The sequence below is a fragment of the Pleurodeles waltl genome, chromosome 5, assembly GCF_031143425.1.
Source record: "Pleurodeles waltl isolate 20211129_DDA chromosome 5, aPleWal1.hap1.20221129, whole genome shotgun sequence".
In the NCBI taxonomy this organism is placed as follows: Eukaryota; Metazoa; Chordata; class Amphibia; order Caudata; family Salamandridae; genus Pleurodeles; species Pleurodeles waltl.
This window is the reverse complement of record NC_090444.1, coordinates 1,308,442,829-1,308,458,667: the sequence shown is the minus strand read 5'-3', so window position 1 is coordinate 1,308,458,667 and position 15,839 is coordinate 1,308,442,829. Positions and strand designations below refer to the sequence as shown.

Sequence of the window (15,839 nt, the reverse complement as noted above, 5' to 3'; positions counted from 1 at the left end):
AAAGACTGCATCATCGGTCCTCTGGGTCCCCTCTCAGCACGACGAGCGTGGCCCCTGGAACTCAGCAACTCTGTCCAAGTGACTCCCACAGTCCAGTGACTCTTCAGTCCAAGTTTGGTGGAGGTAAGTCCTTGCCTCACCACGCTAGACTGCATTGCTGGGTACTGCGTGATTTGCAGCTGCTCTGGCTCCTGTGCACAGGATTTCCTTTGTGCACAGCCAAGCCTGGGTCCCCGACACTCTAACCTGCAGTGCACGACCTCCTGAGTTGTCCTCCGGTGTCGTGGGACCTTCTTTTGTGACTTCGGGTGAGCTCCGGTTCACTCTTCTTCGTAGTGCCTGTTCCGGCACTTCTGCAGGTGCTGCCTGCTTCTGAGAGGGCTCCTTGTCTTGCTGGGCGCCCCCTCTGTCTCCTCACGCAATTGGCGACATCCTGGTCTCTCCTGGGCCACAGCAGCATCCAAAAACCCTAACCGCGACCCTTGCAGCTAGCAAGGCTTGTTTGCGGTCTTTCTGCGTGGGAACACCTCTGCAAGCTTCTTCATGACATGGGACATTCATCCTCCAAAGGGGAAGTTCCTAGTCCTCTTCGTTCTTGCAGAATCCACAGCTTCTACCATCCAGTGGCAGCTTCTTTGCACCCTCAGCTGGCATTTCCTGGGCATCTGCCAAATCTCGACTTTGTCGCGACTCTTGGACTTGGTCCTCTTATTCCACAGGTACTCTCGTCCGGAAATCCATTGTTGTTGCATTGCTGGTATTGGTCTTCCTTGCAGAATTCCCCTATCACGACGTCTGTGCTCTTTGGGGAACTTAGGTGCACTTTACACCTACTTTTCAGGGTCTTGGGGTGGGCTATTTTTCTAACCCTCACTGTTTTCTTACAGTCCCAGCGACCCTCTACAAGCTCACATAGGTTTGGGGTCCATTCGTGGTTCGCATTCCACTTTTGGAGTATATGGTTTGTGTTGCCCCTATACCTATGTGCTCTCATTGCAATCTATTGTGACTGTACATTGCTTGCATTGCTTTCTATTGCTATTACTGCATATTTTTGGTATTGTGTACATATATCTTGTGTATATTTGCTATCCTCATACTGAGGGTACTCACTGAGATACTTTTGGCATATTGTCATAAAAATAAAGTACCTTTATTTTTAGTATATCTGTGTATTGTGTTTTCTTATGATATTGTGCATATGACACCAGTGGTATAGTGGGAGCTTTGCATGTCTCCTAGTTCAGCCTAAGCTGCTCTGCTAAGCTCCCTTTTCTATCAGCCAAAGCTGCTAGACACCTCTTCTACACTAATAAGGGATACCTGCACCTGGTGCAGAGTGTGAGTATCCCTTGGTACTCACTACAAACCAGGCCAGCCTCCTACATTAGTTGTGCAGTGGTGGGATAAGTACTTGCAACTACTTACCACTTTGTCATTTTGTACTTTTCATAAGAGAAAAATATACAAAACAAGTTCAGTGTATGTACACCTAACCAAACAGTTTTGCTTTTCTTCTCTTACTCTATTGCTAAGTGCTGAAAAGTACCTCTAAAACATTCCAAAAGTTCTTAAAAGTTGAAAAAGTTTTTTTTCTGTTTCCTTAAAAAGTTCTGAAACTTTTTCCTTCTTTTTTCTGTCCCTTAAACCTTTTTCTATTGTGTCTGGTACAGGCCAAACTCTTGATCTGGCCAGCACTGCTTATGACCACCCTAGCTGGAAAGGTGCAAGGAGTCTCTGCATTGATAGAGGTTTAGGTGTAGGGAAGAATCCCTCTAGAGAATTGTTGGTTAATATGCTCATTGAAAATGATAAGACCTTAGGTGGCACATCAGGTGAGAAATTAGCAGATGGTTCACACTCTGATTCTGGGGTAGCCCCAGTAAGAATATTAGATAGTATTCTTCCCAACCTGCCCCTTAGCAGGCCACCTAGCATGGCTGGTACTAATGTGAGCTCTCATCACAGTAGGAGTTTCACTCCTGCAGGCCAGGTTGTTAGAGTGCCAACTATTAGGGACAGGCCTCCCTCTGTTCATTCACACCATTCTTCTGTGTCTAAGCATGCCCAACCCACCCACCCTGATGACAGACTGTTAGAAAGGGAGCTCAATAGATTGAGAGTGGAAGAGTCCAGGCTGAAGCTTAAACAGCAACAGCTGGCTCTAGACAGGGAAACTTTAGACTTAGAAAAGGAAAGGCAGATGTTGGGGTTAGGACCCCATGGTGGCAGCAGCAGTATTACAGATAGTAATCCTGTGAAAGAGCATGAATCTATGAATCTGCACAAGATAGTTCCCCCTTATAAGGAGGGGGATGACATTAACAAGTGGTTTGCTGCACTTGAGAGAGCCTGTGTTGTACAGGGGGTCCCTAAAAGGCAGTGGGCTGCTATCCTATGGCTATCTTTCAGTGGAAAGGGTAGGGATAGGCTCCTTACTGGTAAGGAAAGTGATGCCAATAATTTTACAGTTTTAAAGAATGCACTCCTAGATGGTTATGGCTTAACCACTGAACAGTACAGGATCAAGTTCAGAGAAACCAAAAAGGAGTCTTCACAAGACTGGGTAGACTTTGTTGACCATTCAGTGAAGGCCTTGGAGGGGTGGTTACATGGCAGTAAAGTTTCTGACTATGAAAGCCTGTATAACTTAATCCTGAGAGAGCATATTCTTAATAACTGTGTGTCTGATTTGTTACACCAATATCTAGTGGTCTCAGATCTGACCTCTCCCCAAGAATTGGGAAAGAAGGCAGACAAATGGGTCAGAACAAGAGTGAACAGAAAAGTTTATACAGGGGGTGACAAGGATGGCAAGAAGAAGGATGGTAAGTCTTCAGACAACGGTGGGGACAAATCTAAAAATGAGTCTTCATCAGGCCCACAAAAACACTCTGGTGGGGGGGGTGGATCATCCAAATCCTCTTCTAATCAAGTAAAAAAAACATGGTGCTATTTATGAAAAGTAAAAGGCCATTGGACAACTGATCCCAGTTGTCCAAAGAAAAGCACCAAGCCTCCCACTACCACAACCCCTACTGCTACACCTAGTGTCCCTAGTAATAGCAGTGGTGGTAGGAGCAAACCTGCTAATAGCCAATCCAAGGGAGTAGCTGGGCTCACTTTTGGTAATTTAGTTGGGGTTGGTCTTGTTAGGGAGACCACAGAGGTTGTGTTAGTCTCTGAAGGTGCCATTGATTTGGCTACCTTGGTTGCTTGTCCCCTTAACATGGATAAGTACAAGCAACTTCCCCTAATAAATGGTGTTGAGGTTCAGGCCTACAGGAACACAGGTGCCAGTGTTACCATGGTAATAGAGAAACTGGTCCACCCTGAACAACACCTACTTGGTCACCAGTACCAAGTGACTGACTGATGCTCATAACAACACTCTTAGCCACCCCATGGCTGTTGTGAATCTCAACTGAGGGGGGGGGGGTTACTGGTCCAAAGAAAGTTGTGGTTGCCTCAGATTTACCTGTAGACTGTCTACTAGGGAACGATTTTGAGACATCAGCTTGGGCAGAAGTGGAGTTGGAGGCTCATGCAGCAATGCTGGGCATTCCTGGGCATATTTTTGCTTTGACAAGGGCTCAGGCCAAAAAGCAAAAAGGACAGGGTGACTTGGATCCTGGAACAATGGACCAAGTGCTCCCTAAAGCTAGGGTTAGTAAAGGTAAAACACTACCTACTATCTCTCCCTCTACAGTAGATTCAACTTCTGAGGAAGAAGAATTTCCCCCCTGTGCAGAACCTTCACCAGAGGAGCTGGAAGCAGACACTGCTGAGTGTGGCACAGCAGACCTGTCCCACACTAGAGGGTCTAAGACAACAAGCTGTCAAACAGCAAAATGGGGATGTCAGTGACTCTCACAGAGTTTACTGGGAGGACAACCTCTTGTATACAGAGGCAAGGGACCCAAAACCTGGAGCTGCCAGGAGATTGGTTATTCCCCTGCAATACAGAGAGTTCCTCCTAACTCTAGCCCACGACATTCCCTTGGCTGGACATTTAGAGCAGATGAAAACATGGGATAGGCTTGTACCCCTGTTTCATTGGCCTAGAATGTCAGAGGACACAAAATAATGTTGTAAGTCCTGTGTCACCTATCAAGCCAGTGGCAAAAGAGGTGGCACCCCAAAGGCTCCCCTTATTCCACTACCTGTGGTTGGGGTCCCCTTTGAAAGGGTAGGGGTTGACATAGTTGGCCCCCTTAACCCTCCTACTGCTTCAGGCACTAGGTTTATTTTGGTGGTAGTGGACCATGCCACCAGATATCCTGAAGCAATTCCTCTAAGGACCACTACAGCTCCTGCAGTGGCAAAGGCCCTCCTGGGAATCTTTTCCAGGGTGGATTTCCCAAAAGAGGTGGTATCAGACAGGGGTAGCAACTTTATGTCTGCATACTTAAAGGCCATGTGGAAGGAATGTGGTGAAACATACAAATTCACCACACCTTATCATCCACAAACAAATGGACTGGTTGAGAGATTTAACAAAACTCTCAAAGGAATGATAATGGGACTCCCTGAAAAACTCAGGAGGAGATGGGATGTCCTGTTACCTTGCCTCCTTTTTGCTTACAGGGAGGTACCCCAGAAAGGAGTGGGCTTCAGCCCCTTTGAACTCCTATTTGGGCACCCTGTAAGAGGTCCTCTAACACTTGTAAAGGAGGGTTGGGAACAACCTTTAAAAGCTCCTAAGCAAGACATATTGGACTATGTACTTGGCCTACGATCCAGAATGGCTGAGTATATGAAAAAGGCCAGTAAAAACCTTCAGGCCAGCCAAGAGCTCCAAAAGCAATGGCATGACCAGAAGGCTGTTCTGATTCAGTACCAACCAGGGCAGAAAGTGTGGGTCTTGGAGCCTGTGGCCCCAAGAGCACTCCAAGACAAATGGAGTGGACCCCGCATTATTGTTGAAAAGAAGGGAGAAGTCACCTACTTGGTTGACTTAGGCACTGCCAGGAGTCCCCTTAGGGTGCTCCATGTCAATCGCCTGAAACCCTACTATGACAGGGCTGATCTCACGCTGCTCATGGCAACAGATGAAGGACAGGAAGAAGAGAGTGACCCTCTCCCTGATCTCTTATCTTCCACAGAACAAGATGCTCTAGTGGAAGGTGTAGTTTTAGCAGATTGTCTTACTGCTGAGCAGAAAGACCACTGCATAAATCTCCTGGGTCAGTTTTCTGAACTCTTTTCTACTGTGCCAGGCACCACTTCTTGGTGTGAGCACACTATAGATACTGGAGACAGCTTGCCTGTCAAAAGTAAGATCTATAGGCAGCCTGACCATGTCAGGGACTGCATAAAACAAGAGGTTCAGAAAATGCTTGAACTGGGAGTGGTTGAGCACTCTGAAAGTCCATGGGCCTCTCCTGTGGTACTTGTACCAAAACCTCATTCCAAAGATGGGAAAAAGGAAATGAGATTTTGTGTGGATTACAGAGGTCTCAACCAGGTAACTAAAACTGATGCTCACCCTATACCCAGGGCAGATGAGCTAATAGATACACTGGCATCTGCCAAGTATCTAAGCACCTTTGATTTGACTGCAGGGTATTGGCAGGTCAAGTTATCAGAGGATGCTAAAGCAAAAACTGCATTTTCGACCATTGGAGGGCACTACCAATTCACAGTAAGGCCCTTTGATTTGAAAAATGCACCTGCCACTTTTCAGAGGTTGGTGAATACAGTCCTGCAAGGGTTGGAGGCTTTTAGTGCAGCATATCTAGATGATATAGCTGTCTTTAGCTCCACCTTGGATGATCACCTGGTCCACCTGTGGAAAGTTTTGGAGGCCCTGCAAAAGGCAGGCCTCACTATCAAGGCTTCAAAGTGCCAGATAGGGCAGGGGAAAGTGGTTTATCTGGGACACCTGGTAGGTGGAGAACAGATTGCACCACTTCAGGGGAAAATCCAAACTATCATAGATTGGGTTCCCCCTACAACTCAGACCCAGGTGAGAACCTTCTTAGGCCTCACTGGGTATTACAGGAGGTTCATAGAGACCTATGGCTCCATTGCAGCCCCTCTTAATGACCTCACTTCAAAGAAAATGCCTAAAAAGGTATTGTGGACAGCTAACTGTCAGAAAGCTTTTGAGGAGCTGAAACAGGCCATGTGCTCTGCACCTGTCCTAAAAAGCCCATGTTACTCCAAGAAATTCATTGTTCAAACTGATGCATCTGAATTAGGGGTAGGGACAGTCTTATCACAACTCAATTCTGAGGGCCAGGATCAACCTGTTGCTTTTATCAGCAGGAGGTTGACCCCTAGAGAAAAGTGTTGGTCTGCCATAGAGAGGGAGGCCTTTGCTGTGGTCTGGGCACTGAAGAAGTTGAGGCCATACCGGTTTGGCACTCACTTCATTGTTCAGACAGACCACAAACCTCTACTTTGGCTAAAACAAAAGAAAGGTGAAAACCCTAAATTGTTGAGGTGGTCCATATCTCTACAGGGAATGGACTATACAGTGGAAAATAGACCTGGGAGTACCCACTCCAATGCAGCTGGACTCTCCAGATATTTCCATTTAGACAATGAAGACTCATCAGGTCATGGCTAGTCTTAATGTCCTTCGTTTGGGTGGGGGGGTTGTGTAGGAAAGTACCATCTTGCCTGGCATGTTACCCCCATATTTCACTGTATATATGTTGTTTTAGTTGTATGTGTCACTGGCACCCTGCCAGTCAGGGCCCCAGTGCTCATAAGTGTGGCCTGTATGTGTTCCCTGTGTGATGACTAACTGTCTCATTGAGGCTCTGCTAACCAGAACCTCAGTGGTTATGCTCTCTCTTTGCTTTCCAAATTGTCACTAACAGGCTAGTGACCAATTTCACCAATTTACATTGGCATACTGGAACACCCTTATAATTCTCTAGTATATGGTCCTGAGGTACCCAGGGTATTGGGGTTCCAGGAGATCCCTATGGGCTGCAGCATTTCTTTTGCCACCCATAGGGAGCTCTGACAATTCTTACACAGTCCTGCCACTGCAGCCTGAGTGAAATAACGTCCACGTTATTTCACAGCCATTTACCACTGCACTTAAGTAACTTATAAGTCACCTATATGTCTAACCTTTACCTAGTAAAGGTTGGGTGCTAAGTTACTTAGTGTGTGGGCACCCTGGCACTAGCCAAGGTGCCCCCACATTGTTCAGGGCAAATTCCCCGGACTTTGTGAGTGCGGGACACCATTACACGCGCTATGTATAGCGTCACAATGGTAACTCCGAACATGGCCATGTAACATGTCTAAGATCATGGAATTGTCATGGAGACAATTCCATGATCCCCCGAGTCTCTAGCACAGACCCGGATACTGCCAAACTACCTTTCCCAGGGTTTCACTGCAGCTGCTGCTGCTGCCAACCCCTCAGACAGGTTTCTGCCCTCCTGGGGTCCAGCCAGGCTTGGCCCAGGAAGGCAGAACAAAGGACTTCCTCAGAGAGAGGGTGTTACACCCTCTCCCTTTGGAAAAAGGTGTCAGGGCTGGGGAGGAGTAGCCTCCCTCAGCCTCTGGAAATGCTTTGATGGGCACAGATGGTGCCCATCTCTGCATAAGCCAGTCTACATCGGTTCAGGGATCCCCCAGCCCTGCTCTGGCGCGAAACTGGACAAAGGAAAGGGGAGTGACCACTCCCCTGACCTGCACCTCCCCTGGGAGGTGCCCACAGCTCCTCCAGTGTGCTCCAGACCTCTGCCATCTTGGAAACAGAGGTGCTGCTGGCACTCTGGACTGCTCTGAGTGGCCAGTGCCAGCAGGTGACATCAGAGACTCCTTCTGATAGGCTCTTACCTGTGTTGCTAGCCTATCCTCCTTCCTAAGTAGCCAAACCTCCTTTTCTGGCTATTTAGGGTCTCTGCTTTGGGGAATTCTTTAGATAACGAATGCAAGAGCTCATCAGAGTTCCTCTGCATCTCTCTCTTCACCTTCTGCCAAGGAATCGACCGCTGACTGCTCTGGACGCCTGCAAAACCGCAACAAAGTAGCAAAGACGACTACTGCAACCTTGTATCGCTGATCCGGCCGCCTTCTCGACTGTTTTCCTGGTGGTGCATGCTGTGGGGGTAGTCTGCCTCCTCTCTGCACTAGAAGCTCCGAAGAAATCTCCTGTGGGTCGACGGAATCTTCCCCCTGCAACCGCAGGCACCAAAAGACTGCATCACCGGTCCTCTGGGTCCCCTCTCAGCACGACGAGCGTGGCACCTGGAACTCAGCAACTCTGTCCAAGTGACTCCCACAGTCCAGTGACTCTTCAGTCCACGTTTGGTGGAGGTAAGTCCTTGTCTCCCCACGCTAGACTGCATTGCTGGGTACCGCATGATTTGTAGCTGCTCCGGCTCTTGTGCACTCTTCCAGGATTTCCTTTGTGCACAGCCAAGCCTGGGTCCCCGACACTCTAACCTGCAGTGCGCGACTTCCTGAGTTGTCCTCTGGCGTCGGGGGACCTTCTTTTGTGACTTCGGGTGAGCTCCGGTTCACTCTTCTTCGTAGTGCCTGTTCCGGCACTTCTGTGGGTGCTGCCTGCTTCTGAGAGGGCTCCTTGTCTTGCTGGGTGCCCCCTCTGTCTCCTCACGCAATTGGCGACATCCTGGTCCCTCCTGGGCCACAGCAGCATCCAAAAACGCTAACCGCGACCCTTGCAGCTAGCAAGGCTTGTTTGCGGTCTTTCTGCGTGGGAACACCTCTGCAAGCTTCTTCATGACGTGGGACATCCATCCTCCAAAGGAGAAGTTCCTAGTCCTCTTCGTTCTTGCAGAATCCACAGCTTCTACCATCCAGTGGCAGCTTCTTTGCACCCTCAGCTGGCATTTCCTGGGCATCTGCCCAATCTCGACTTTGTCGCGACTCTTGGACTTGGTCCTCTTGTTCCACAGGTACTCTTGTCCGGAAATCCATTGTTGTTGCATTGCTGGTGTTGGTCTTCCTTGCAGAATTCCCCTATCACGACTTCTGTGCTCTTTGGGGAACTTAGGTGCACTTTACAACTACTTTTCAGGGTCTTGGGGTGGGCTATTTTTCTAACCCTCACTGTTTTCTTACAGTCCCGGTGACCCTCTACAAGCTCACATAGGTTTGGGGTCCATTTGTGGTTCGCATTCCACTTTTGGAGTATATGGTTTGTGTTGCCCCTATACCTATGTGCTCTCATTGCAATCTATTGTGACTGTACATTGCTGGCATTGCTTTCTATTGCTATTACTGAATATTTTTGGTATTGTGTACATATATCTTGTGTATATTTGCTATCCTTATACTGAGGGTACTCACTGAGATACTTTTTGCATATTGTCATAAAAATAAAGTACCTTTATTTTTAGTATATCTGTGTATTGTGTTTTCTTATGATATTGTGCATATGACACCAGTGGTATAGTGGAAGCTTTGCATGTCTCCTAGTTCAGCCTAAGCTGCTCTGCTAAGCTCCCTTTTCTATCAGCCAAAGCTGCTAGACACCTCTTCTACACTAATAAGGGATACCTGGAACTGGTGCAGAGTGTACGTCCCCCTTGGTACTCACTACAAACCAGGCCAGCCTACTACACCCGACATTAGGCTTTGGGTTTGAATTTGACCTCCATTGAATTATACTATTTACTTTATTGTTTAGTTTTTCCTATTATTTGTGCTTCCAGGTTTTCTCATTCCCAATTTAGGGAGCCGTTCATTGTATTTAACTTGTTTCTTATTTGTTGTTTAAATGTATAAGGGAAAAGGATGTGTCATACTTGGAACCTTTACATTCACGAGCACCGCCTCACATTGAGGAGCGACTGCGTTCCAAGTTATGGGGAGGAATGTTGTGGTTTGAATCCCTGAGGCCAGTTGTTGTGAGACTGCAAGGGAAAGGTCATCGTAACAGGCCGATTAAAGGATTTTGATCCTCATCCGGGAACCCGTTTCTTCTTGTTCTTTACTACATGCACTTTATAACAGAACCACATTAGTTAAAAGTTTCCCCCCTTATTTTTATGAAATGATTTGCACCGAATCAGTGTTGAGCCAAGGCCAAGTTTCAAACCTAATTACCCACGTTCTAAAGACAGCAGCAACCACATCGACCTTTGTAAAACACATACAATACGATGAATGGCAACTAATTTCTGTTCATGTTTTCTGACCAACATATCTAAGGTGAGCAGATTACACTGCAGCCTCTAAAATGGCATAATTCCTATCTTGCAAAAACCTCTGCCATTTGGCCGAGCCCCCTCTCGCTGAACTGGGTCGGTTTGGCCTACTTGGTACTCCGGCAGTGTCCAAACGGCTGTTAGAAGACACCTGTGTAGAGTATGTTTTTTTGGAGGTTTTTGGGGCTGCTTAACGCTCTAGTAGGCCGGTTTTGTTAGAAATTACTATAAGCATCGCGTGCAGCACACACAAATGCACGCAGTCACCCACACCTTGGAAAACACCTACAGCTTGTCATTTCATGTTTAAAACCGCCCTGGCTATCTCCCGACTGAAATTTCTTCTGCTTCAGTAAGAGTCAATGAAAGAAATACATTCTCTCGATTATTATTTTTTTAATGGAAAGTTTGTTTTTCGAAAAGATGCCCATGTACGCAACTGTAAAGTGCTGCGATGACATTAGAAGCCGCGGTGAAAAAAATATATTATTTCCAACATTGTCCCAGCGTAACCCTATTGTGTCAGACAGAGTTCAGTTCACTTAGGAGAAGCTATACTGGGCCGGGGAACGCTGCAGTCGACTCCGAAATTGAACTCCACGTTTTCAACTTAAGAACTTCTGGGACAGCTCGAAAGACGCACAACTTGTCTTGGTGTGTCTACCTCAACCGACCTGCAGAGGAGGGGGGCTCCCGGAAGCGAGTCACGCTCACTGTGACGTGTCTTGCCTATGGTTTCCACTTCCGGCAGATCGCTCGCGGGCGCCATATTGTTTGCGCGAAGGAGACGGAGCGGCGCGGGGAAGGGAACGGCAACGGTAGGTGCTCCGGTCCTTCTTCCACCCTGTGTATTTAGCCGGTTACTGCGCCTTGAAACCGTGGAAAGGAAGCTGGATGCGTGTATTTCATGAATGGTTTACGCCCACGGTCCGCACCAGGTTAAGGTAGCGAGCTGATCTCGGTCTTGAGCTGGTGACAGTTTTCAGGGGCTCCGGTTGCAGAGTCCACCAGCTCTCATGGGAGGAGTGCGCGGATTCTGCTGCAGAAGACCCTCTTCGCCATTCACTACAGCACGCTCCCGCAATTTGGGTGGATCTGCCGCGCTCCCGTTGAGTGCTCCGCCCCTTTCCGAGAGCCTGTTCCTGGACGCAGGGTCTGAGGTGGCGTGAGTGCGCTGTGCTGGATGTAGCACTGTATGCTGACGAAGGCGGGGCTCCTTAAATCTGTGCGCTGCACAAGGGTTGCTTTCACCTTATTAGTGCAATGTGAGGCACAGAGTTTAGATATTTCATTTGAGCTATTTTTTGGCCAACGCAGGGAGTTCCTTTTGTAATGATAGAAGACTACTATTATATTTACAGTTTGATTAAAGTGCACACTATAGGTACTTGTAGTGTCTGCCCCGACAAGTTGCAGAGCGATCTCTGGGCGCAGGACTAGCGCATTTGCCAGGTAGTCAAATCACCGATTGGCTAGTGGATTTTAAGGAACTTGCGACTGGTGGGTTTCTCTGTACCCCACGGAACACGTTCTGGACTTTTTGCACGTTGGCAAGTAGCGCTTAATTGTAGAATAAATTGTGTTTGCGATGCCAAATGTGCACTGAACACTAGAACATGTTACATTTGCATTCAGGAGTCGTCGTGTCTGCGAATACAACTTTTTCTGGCGCTTAAAGGCAACTTTATGTGCTGTAGAAACTCTTTCTTCTTGGTTTCAAACTTTATCTTTTGAAGATTGGAAACAAGTGGGCAGAACTTGTTTGGAATAATTGTATTGTATTGTAATCGTATTTATATAGCGCTTACTACCCCTGACGAGGCGTCGAAGCGCTTTTCGATGAGTAGCACGCTACTCCGGAACCCAACAAGAATTAGTGATGGATTAGTATCATTTAATAATGAGTACAGTTTTAGTATTATTATGAGTTAATTTGAGCTGCGGATATGAGAGTTTGTTAGTTAGATTGACTGGAGTAATGGAGGGGTGGAGGAGGAAAGAAATCTAAAAGTGTTAATTTGGAGTATATCCTTCATTTACTCAATACAAAGGCTTGGGGTGAATAAAGGGGGGCGGAGGGGGGAAGAGTATGTGGAAGGGTTAGGGAGAGCATAGTAGCAGGGTGAGATGATTGCAGGAGAATTTAGTAGGGTTGTGTGGGAGGTCACAGAGGTAGAGTGAGGTTTGGTGAGTTAGATGTGGAGGGAAGAGCTTAGGCAGAGATATTTAGGAGATGAAAGTGGTGGAAGGGATTTGAGATGAGTCAGAGTGAGAATGGAGGATAGTTTGATAGAGACATGACATAAGAGTGATGAAAAATGAGAGCAGAAATTCATAGATATCTAGTATAACAACCCAAAAAACCAGGAGCCATGCAATGATCCACAACATGCCAAGCACAGAAACAACATATACACATACATACACATATATATATTTATACACACACACACACACACAAATACACACATATGCACATACAATACATAGTTAGAATCATGGGTAAAAAATACTTAGACAGGTTTAAAAGAGTGTGTGTGTATTTTATTGTTATGACAGTAGCAATACATATTTTCTAAAGAAACTATAAATAAATAGAAATATACATATAATCTGAAAAAAATATTTATCCACATAGGCATATGCAGTTCATAGTTGTTTGAAAAAGGTGGTTATGAAGGAAAGAGCCAACTCTTGAGTAGTTTTCTGAAAACAAGAAAGTTATCTGTGGCTCTTATAGTTGGGGGTAATGAATTCCATAGTTTTGCTGCTTGGACGGAGAAGGATGTACCACCTACAGTCTTTATAAGGGATGTAGATGATTTGTGGATGAAGTGTGCTGTACTCTCTAAATAAACAATACGTGTAATGTAGATTTTAGTAGCTTGCTTTATTGTCATTGTAACACTGACCAATAGTTTACACTGTATCACGAGAAAATAAATAGTAACGCAATCAGGATGCGCACTCGTCAGTTGGCTGCTACAACAGGAGCGTTAAGAAAAATGCATTGATAGATGTATTGTCTTCAAGCATGTGCAAAGTGCTTCGTGCCCCCAACAATGATCCAGTGTTCCATTTTTGTCAGTTCTTCCCTAATAAATTGGTATGTGGTTCGAAGGGTGTTAGATATGAAGTGAGTCGTATGCTGACGTGGTCAGAGGCTTGTTCCAAACGTGGTGTCGTATGGCGCAGCTCATACTTGTGAAACGTTGTGGACGGTGGAAAGAGGTGTTGAGTTGTAAATACTTATCAAGTCAGTAGATTCTGCTTGTAGTGATGGAACACCGCTTTCTGTAACTGGAACCCCTTTCTGAAATAGGAGATTGTCGGTACTAAGGATTTAAGCTGCCATTGGATTCCAGCGTTTAAACTATTTTGTTTTTAATTGAGGTTACTGAAAATATTTGGATGTGGAGGGCCCACCTGATCGTGTTTTAAAGAGAAGACACAAGGTATTAATCATCCTTGGGACTTAAGGCCAGATTCATGAGCGGGTTGCGCCACGCTTGCACTACGCATTGTGGTACATGAGTGGTGCAAACCATTGTCATATTTTTGAACTTACAAAAAGCCCCTTTGCATGGCTTCAATAATATGGAGGAAGGCAACGCAGCACAAATTGATGAGTTGCCTTACTCTGCGCTTAGGTGGCCTTCTCTGAGCATTCCCATGGTTTTGAAGCATCACATATTTGCCAACCCTTGTCAACGTGGGAATGCTTCAATAACTTACGCCTACCCTGGTAAGTCGTAACAAGGAGAGAAATCTTTATTTCTCCTCGTTTTTTCCTCTTTCTGTGCGTGCTGCATTCTGCAACACACATAGAAAGAGAAAAAAAACTTTGCAGGATTGTTTTTGTGCTGGTAGGTATCCCTTCCTGCACAAAACATTCCTGCATGCAACACAGGCACCCTTGAACCATGGTGCAAGTGTGCCTGCCTGGAAGCCCTTCTAATCAACCAAGTTTTGGAATGTACCTTGTGGATTTGGCAATGATAGATTTTTTGAACCTCATACTCCCAGTCATTATTGACTGAAATGATAAGGAACCTTATAATCGTAATAGCAAAAGGTACTGCGAGTAGGGAAACATGAAAGACGGATATAATTTTTCACCTCTGCGAAAATGGTGTCACACCCACAGGATTTATAATGTTAACGATTTTAAACTGTACAAAATACTTTGCACTGAGTTTAGATGTTTTTATTGAAGAATTAAGATTGTGTTGACACCCAAACCATACCCCAACTTGATAGTTATCTCTAAATATTTTTTTCCTGTCTATCTCGAGATTGTTTTTTTTGTAATCAATAAGATTTGTCCCTAGTTTCTTGGATAACATTGAGGGCATAGTTAACCATGAGTGCTTCAATTTTTTAGGAAACAATTCAGAAATGGTCAGAGGAAGGAATGCATACGTAGCAAAAAAAAAGAGTTGTTAAATGGAAAGCATAATTGTAATCAAATTGGTGTGTCAGAAGTAAATATTTCCCATTTCTCTGAGCAACGGTATAAAAAATCATGTATATTTCTTCAAGGTTAGATTCCGCTTCTCAGCTTTTCCATTAGTCGGGATGGATAGGAAAAGTCAAAACTGAAATTTCAACTGCTTACATATTTGATATGCCCATGTAAACAGAAAATGTCTCCTATGAAGAATTTTGACCATCCTAAAACTCTAGCAGAGTTTTTAAATTTAGGGTTAGGATAGTGCTGCCCATGTTGAGCTGAAAAATGACAAAAGAATCACAGCTCCAGGCACAGTATTACATATTTTGATTGGTAAAATACCATGCAAGTCAACCTGAAATGAATACAAGCAATTCCTGACACATGCTTTGTTCTAGCTAAAGCTCACCAGAGAGACAAATATATGGCAAGAGGCACAGGTGTATAGTTAAAAATAGCAAATCTATTCCTCCCTTTAGGCACTTGCCCTTTTTTAACTGACTGACACGGCTCAATGAAAACACCGGTGACACTGGACATCCTTGTCTAGTGTCTCAAGTCATTTTTACCTGTTCTTGGTTTTGAATGATTCCTGTAGCATTTCAATAAAGATTTTTCATCACCTGAATTAGCTGAGTGGGAAAACCACATTTCTGTAGTATAAAAACAAAAGCCTACCAAATGTGATCACATTAAATTAATTTTCTGCATTGATCATGATTATAGCTGCTTGATGAGTATTGTTTTGGAGGGGGGTTGTTGATGACTTTGATTAGATCATTTTTACTGGCTGATAGTATTCAACCAGGTTGAAAACTATTTTGAATTGCATTATTATTTTTCCCGGCAGTTATAATAATATAATTCATTAAAACATTTGTTTGTAGTTTGCGTTCAGTAGGCTTATTGGTCTACAGGAATTTTTGTTTGTTCTGTCACTTATCTCTGTGTAAAAAATAAATAAATAATAATCACAACTAAGGTTTCAGAAATAGTCAGGATCTTGTCCCCCAGACAGAATTGCTTTAAATAAGTTCAAGGATCCTCTAAGTTTGAGGGGAAAAATAATTTGTAGAATTTTACTGGGATCTAGTAATTCCTATAAGCTTTACCATTAGCAGGGATATCCAGTTCTAAGTTTAGTTATGCCATGTTTTTTGCATAACATCATAAGCTGTTTAGTCAGATTTAGGACTATGCATACTTTATAAATATTGATGAACTGAGGTGCTGGTAACATT

General features: G+C 45.1%; 1 protein-coding gene across 2 annotated transcripts in view; it reads left to right on the top strand.

Annotated features, from left to right (window-relative positions):
- Window positions 1–10,880: 10,880 nt before the first annotated feature.
- The window catches only part of PNISR (PNN interacting serine and arginine rich protein), a 242,349-nt gene continuing 237,390 nt past the window's right edge, over window positions 10,881–15,839 (top strand). Inside the window, exon 1 of one of the 2 annotated variants that reach the window (XM_069235540.1) lies at window positions 10,881–10,963. The gene's annotated coding sequence lies outside the window, so the exon portion shown is untranslated. The remainder of the gene's footprint in view (window positions 10,964–15,839) is intronic. The other variant, XM_069235539.1, reaches the window with a different exon arrangement.